Here is a 7,403-nt window from a genome sequence, read left to right on the forward strand (position 1 = left end):
GGGGGGGCAGGGATGGGAGAAAGTTCTTCATAGCAGAAACTTTGTAAGCGGAAGTGTATCCTAGGATTTCTACAGGCATGCATGCATGCCCCTGTTCCCTAATACTGACTCAGAGGCTTTATTATTATTATGAATGCTTATGACCTTAAGCTAGACTTGCTCCCCAACTAGCTCTTAACCCCCTTATCCTGGTTATACTGTCTATGTCTGCCACAAGGCTAGTTACCTCTCCTTAGCTTCATATATCCGACTTCCTTCTAGTCCAGGTGGCAAATCCTTCCCGCTGACTCTCCCAGAGTTCCAATCTACCCAGGACTCCCACCTATGCTCTCCTCCCCTGCTGAAGGCCGTCCAGCTCTTTATTGGCAGGGAATGCTTCTCCACAGTGCATAAGACATTATCCCTCGTAAAAATGATGGGACCCCTAAGGAATAAGAATGTTTTGTCCATGGTTTTTATTTTGCTTGAGACCCAGAACACGATCTGTCATCTAGCACTTGCAGGCAAGGGCCTCCCTCATGAAGATGGTGGAAAAGCAAGACGAGGGGCCCTTGGATGACAGTAGAGGGGAGAGGCCTCTGCCTCCCGGGAATGCAGATTGTTTGGTGAGAGAAAGTGAACTATTAAGCCACTGAGTGTTAGGATATCTTTACTAGAAGGGTTGACTTATTCAATGACGTAGAGTTGGTGATTAGAAAAGGTCATTTCAGTAGAAGCGTAAGCACCAGGGTGAGGTGAGAGAGAGAGGCCCTCAGATGAAAGGACAAAGCAGAGGCCAGAGTGTGAGTGTGTGAGCCTCTCAGAGAAGACTCAACAGAAAGGGGGATGTGTCAAGACTCCTCAATCGAGAGCCACTTAGAGGAGCTTAATCTATCGTTCCAACTGATTATTTATTTGCAGTGAATGTCCTTCAAGAGGCCAGAAGGTTTTGACTCATGTGTCCCTCTCTAGGCCAGCCACAACCGGTGACAAATGTTTAAGTTGTTCTCTAGTTTTGAATGCTTATTTTAGTTTACTTTAGTGTGTCTTGAGATCAGATTTCACCCTGGAGCCCATGTTGGCCTGTAACTCATGTTTATCCGTACCAACCTCTAACTTGTGGCAATCCTCCTGCCTCAGCCTCCGAAGTGCTAAGATTACAGACATGAGACATTATATCTGGTGACACTATTCAGAAACAAAACAAAACATGTTAACAGGTCCAAGTATTTATCTTGGACATGAAGGCTGGGTCTGCATCGAACTTAGAATCACTGTCTCAGTAATTTTCTGAGGAAATTCCCCATCTATACGCAGACGTGTCTCCTCCAGAGCATACGTTTCATTCTCTTTTGCCTGTACCCTCATGGCAAAAATGATGTACAAAGCCTTGTTCTAGTCCTAAAGAAAGTAAAGGGGAAGAAGAATGAACTAGAATGAAAAATAAATCGGTCTGGAGAAATGGACTGGCACAAGTCCCCAAATGACTTGTCTTGAGCCCCAGGAAGAGGAAACATTGGTAAGGTGTGGATTCTGCTTCCCTGGGCTTCTGGTTCCCAGGAAAACTGACCCACTGTGGGTGACTCATTAGCTTCCTTGTCAGTTCTTGATCTTTCTTCAGAAGTTTCACAGAGCCCCACTGCCTTTAAGAAGCCCCTGCCAGTCAGCCTCTACCTGGAATGCAGTCCTGGGAAGACTCAGAGTTGCTCTTCAAAATGTTTAGCCGAGCAGATGGTTTGGAATGTGAGCAGCTGAAATGCTTTCTTTGAAAAGCCAAGAGCTAAGGGAGTCTGGCAGCCAAGGGATGAGGTGGGGGTGGGGTGGGGTAGGGTAGGGGGAGGACTGACGACGATGACCATGAAGCATCTATATTCTGCCAAGTAGCCGTAGGTGGGGGGCCAGAGTGGAGAGGGGAGGTGGCCTTATTTTGTTTTATCACTGGCCCGGATCTTGGGCCAGAGCTGGGAGGAAAGCATCAGTTGCAGACGCCCCCACCTCATCTCACAGCTCACCAAATATTACGGCCTCGCCCATAAAAACCGGAGTCCTAAGCTGCCAGGAGTGTTAAACTCAAGGAGCTGTGACCAGAAACAGGCGGGTTCCGGGGAGGTATCTGGGAGGCTGCAACAGGGCCAGCGGCTCCCACTAGACCCTCCTGGCTCTGAGGTGGTGGCTGAGACGGAGCAGCACTTCTGCCTCTGTCCTCGTGCTCTCCCCAGCAAGAGCGCTTAGAGGAGTCCTGCAACTCCTTACCGAGAGAGCCGGGCTGCCTCGGAGCTGGAAATAAATGCCTTCAAGCCACATAAATCAATGGAAATTAGTAGGAGTCAAAGTAAAGACCCATCCTTCACCACGCGGATGTTTGAGCCAAGGTTCTTCTTGGTGATTTAGAGCTGTATAATTGAGTGATCCGATCTCGCTCGCCTTCTCCCCCTCCCCCACCCCCTCTCTTTTCCAGACAAAATTCTCTCCTGTGAGGCAGGTTCCCACTGGCCTTTAGCTCCTCTGGCTGGAGCAGGTGTGCTCACCTGTCAGCTTGGCACCCTGATGGATCTCTGTGCTCTCTTGGTTGGCCTCCTCCTTGCCTGTCCCTTAATGAATAGTCCGCCCCAGGCTAGGTATGAGTCATGAGCAGGAGATATCATTCTTCATTGCCGCACTCTCCTGTCCTTGCAGAGGTGGCAAGGCACGGCTGCTCGGGCCCCACCCAAACGTCAGATCATCTTGGAATGCAGGCTGAAGTGAACCTTTGACCTCTGAACGCTGAACTCTGGAGAAGATAGATAATGGCATGAAGATTTCCCAGCTCCACAACCTCTGCCAGACTGACAACGCAGTCTACCAGTTGAGTGATGTGGGAGGCAGGACCCAGAGAAATTAGGAGCTTGTGTTCACATCAAAGCACACTCAACATACATGCTTCCTGGACAGCCAGGGCTACACAGTGAAACTCTGTTTCAAAAAAAAAAAAAAAAAAAAACAACCAACCAACCAACCAAACAATCAAAGAACACACACACACACACACACACACACACACACACATGCACGAATGTGCGTGCGCATGCACAACTCGTGGGCTATGGTGGCTTATGGCTCTAATGCCAGCACTAGGGAGGCAGAGGCAGGCAGACCTCTGTGAGTTTGAGGCCAGCCTGCTGCTCTACAAAGTGAGTTTCAAGCCAGGGCTACATAGTGGGACTGTCCATAACAAACCAAACCAAACAAACAAACAAACTCAAGTGCTGGGGACACAACTCAGCAGTAGAATGCTCACCTTGTGTGCTCATGATAGCTTTATGTCCATTCGTCATGAGCTAGAGTTATTTGAAAGGGGGAAACCTCAACTGAGAAAATGCCTCCATAAGATCAGGCTGCAGGACATTTTTAAATGAGCGAGGGCCCAGCCCATTGTGGATGGTGCCATCCTTGGGCTGGTGGTCCTGTGTTCTATAAGAAAGCAGGGTTAAACAATGAGGCCAGGATGAGCAAGCCGGTAACCAGCATTCCTCCATGGCCTCTGCGTCAGCTCCCGCCTATACATTCCCTCCCTGTTTGAGTTCTTGTCCTGATTTCCTTTGATGATGAACAGTAATATGTATAAGCCAAATCTTTTCCTCTCCAAGTGGCTTTGGTCATGGAATTTCATCACAGCCGAGTAACCCTAACTAGTAGATCTAAGAATAAACCTGACTGAGACACCTCGTTGGGTTTGATTCCAAGCAACGCGCGCACACGCACACACACACACACACACGTACACACACACACACACACATGCACACACACACACACCTCTACACAGATACAAGACCCAGAGGGACACACACACATGCACACACATCTCTACACAGATACAAGACCCAGAGGGACACACACACATGCACACACCTCTACACAGATACAAGACCCAGAGGGACACACACACATGCACACACCTCTACACAGATACAAGACCCAGAGGGACAACGTGGAATAGGGAAATTAGAGTAAAATTTAGGGTTAGAGAAGACACAGGTTCAAATGCCATCTTTGTCACTTACCATTTATATAAACTTAGATAAATTTCTTCAGCTCTTTGAGCCTCAGTTTCTACTTTAATATTATTTGAAATTAAGATAATGATTGCTATATTCTCAAAGAAGTCTAGAGAAGGTTAAATGATGTAATTGGTGTTTTCTGGCATATAGTTTCTAGAATGCAGTTTTTGCTTACAACATGACACCTTCCTGCTTCTCCAGTCTTGTTCGTGTATCATAGGCCCTACTATGGGTCTCCCAATCTCTAGCATCTAGCTCAGCCTGCTAAAGGCTCTGAGTGACTGATAGGCAGAGAGAATAGGCTTATAGGAGGAAGAGGAAGAAGAGGAGGAGGAGGAAGAGGAGGGGGAGGAAGAAGAGGGGGAGGAAGAGGAGGGGGAGGAAGAGGAGGAAAAGAAAAAGAAAAAGAACAACAAGAAAAAGAAGATGAAAAAGAGAAGGAAGAAGTAAAAAGGAGAGGGGAGGAAGAAGAAGAGAAAGAAGATGACTAGAGCACACCTACTCTGAAGGAGGGAGAGACACAACTATGTGGTAAAGTGCTACCAGGTCCAAGCCCAGCCTTAGCACTTATAGGTTCTGATTCTGGGAAACTCCTTGGGCCTTGTTACCCTTCAACATCATGGTTATAATTATAATTCTTGCCACAGGGTGGCTCTGAGATTCAAAGGAACTAATGGATGAGAACCCCGTTAGCAAACCACCGTATATGCATGAGGAAGTTGTAACTGTGGGTGGAGTTCCTCTTAGGAAGGTAATTCTGCTTAGAAAACTGGGTGGCTATGTGCTTACCATAAGAACAATGTCACTAACACTTTAGAGCCGGGGGGGGGGGGGGGAACTGCTTGGCATGAGAGAGGAGGAGAAAGAGGGAGGAGAGAGGAAGAGAGGAGAGGGAGAAGGGAGGCAGGAGAGAAGAGACAGGAAAGAGGAGGTGACAAAATAGAGGAGCCAGGAGTAAGACCAGTGAATCCCTCTGTTGTTGGACGACCTGTGGGGATTTTAAGAATGTTGTCGGGGTTGGGGATTTAGCTCAGTGGTAGAGCGCTTGCCTAGGAAGCGCAAGGCCCTGGGTTCGATCCCTAGCTCCGAAAAAAAAAAAGAAAAAAAAAAGAATGTTGTCCACTCAAGATGGATGAAGCAAAGAAGTGCAGGCCGACAGGAGCCGGATGTAGATCTCTCCTGAGAGACACAGCCAGAATACAGCAAACACAGAGGCGAATGCCAGCAGCAAACCACTGAACTGAGAACGGGACCCCCGTTGAAGGAATCAGAGAAAGAACTGGAAGAGCTTGAAGGGGCTCGAGACCCCTTATGTACAACAATGTCAAGCAACCAGAGCTTCCAGGGACTAAGCCACTACCTAAAGACTATACATGGACTGACCCTGGACTCTGACCTCATAGGTAGCAATGAATATCCTAGTAAGAGCACCAGTGGAAGGGGAAGCCCTGGGTCCTGCTAAGACTGAACCCCCAGTGAACTAGATTGTTGGGGGAGAGCGGCAATGGGGGGAGAATGGGGAGGGGAACACCAATAAGAAAGGGGAGGGGGGAGGGGGATGTTTGCCCGGAAACCGGGAAAGGGAATAACACTCGAAATGTATATAAGAAATACTCAAGTTAATAAAAAAAAAAAAAGAATGTTGTCCACTATGCCCATGAAAACTGAGGGTTTTTGTTTGTTTGTTTGTTTTTTGTTTTTTGTTTTTTTTTTTTTTTTGGTTCTTTTTTTCGGAGCTGGGGACCGAACCCAGGGCCTTGCGCTTCCTAGGTAAGCGCTCTACCACTGAGCTAAATCCCCAGCCCCTGTTTGTTTGTTTTTTAATAATAAAAATTTCTTGCTTCTATACCCTTACACCCTTATAACATCTTTGGGCCTATCCCATGCTCGGGCCTATGTCATTCTTGAATATGCCACTTCAGATATTTTTGGAGAGCACTGCCCTTGTAATTTGGTGATTGGCAAATATTCTTTCATTTATTCCCTTCATAACTTTCCACAGTTGAAGTGGTGAATTAGAAAGCTTAGATACTAGGCTTAAGGTTTCATAAGTATCTGGTGTAGGAGGGAGTTCAGTCAGGTCTAGCTCTAGACTTCATATTGTGTCACCGCATCTGGGCCTTCATTTTTGAGACTTGAAAGATCTCAAACCCTCCTGGCCTCTGGTTTTCTCTCTTTAAGAAGTGTCTGATTACTTCTCTCTTTGATTTTGATAGATGAATGGAAGTAGTCATTGTACTGGCTGGTTTTGTGTGTCAACTTGACAAAAGCTGGAGTTATCACAGAGCAAGGAGCCTCCCTTGAGGAAATGCCTCCATGAGATCCAGCTGTAAGGCATTTTCTCAATTAGTGATCAAGGGGGGAGGGCCCAGCCCATGATGGGTGGTGCCTTCCCTGGGCTGGTGGTCCTGGGTTATATAAGAAAGCAAGCTGAGCAAGCCAGGGGAAGCAAGCCAGTAAGCGGCATCCCTCCATGGCCTCTGCTTCAGCTCCTGACTCCCAAGTTCCTGCCCAGCGCAAGTTTCTGTCTACATCTTGATCTGAAGGCAGGCAGAAGACTGTCTTCCCAGGCAGCCAGGAGAAGGCACTCTTCTGCACTGGGCAGACCCTGAGCATAGAACCTCAAAGTCCACCTACACGGTGACACATTTCCAACAAGGCCGTACCTCCTAAAAGTGCCACTTCCCATGGGCCAAGCATAGTCATTACACCACAGGGTTTGCCCCATTTGCTGCACAGCCTGGCTTTAATCTCTGAAGCCCACCTGGTACATAGAGAGAATCAACTCATGTAGAAGTTAGTATGTGTGCATTTTCTACAACCGGCCAACTCTGGGGTTTGGAGATGGCAGAATGCTTGCTACACACGTATGATGAGCGAATTCAATCTCCAGCATCCACATAAAAATGTGAGGTGTGGGGCTGACAAGATGGTTCAGTGGTTAAACTGAGCCTTCTCCTGTCCTGTAATCTCTCTCTCCTCTTTCTTTTTTAAAAAAAATTCATAATTCATTTTTAAAATTCATATTATATCCCAATCACAGCCCCCTCCTTCCTCTCCTCCCAGTTCCACCCTTACAAATCTCTCCCCCTATTGCCCTTTCCCTCTCTCCTCAGAGAAGAGGACCCCCCACCCCCGGGTACCACCCTATCCCGGGACATTCAATCCCAGTGGGACCAAGCATCTCCTCTCCCCCTGAGGCCCAACCAGACAGTCCAGGTAGGGGAAGGGGATGCAGTGGCAGGCAACAGAGTCAGAGACAGCCTTCGCTTCAATCTTTAAGGGACCCATGTGAAGACCAAGCTGCATATCTGCTACAAATGTGGCGGGGAGCCTAGGTCCAGCCCCTGTATGTTCTTAGGTTGGTGATTAAGTCTTTGTGAG

The sequence above is a fragment of the Rattus norvegicus genome, chromosome 10, assembly GCF_036323735.1.
Source record: "Rattus norvegicus strain BN/NHsdMcwi chromosome 10, GRCr8, whole genome shotgun sequence".
Classification (NCBI taxonomy): Eukaryota; Metazoa; Chordata; class Mammalia; order Rodentia; family Muridae; genus Rattus; species Rattus norvegicus.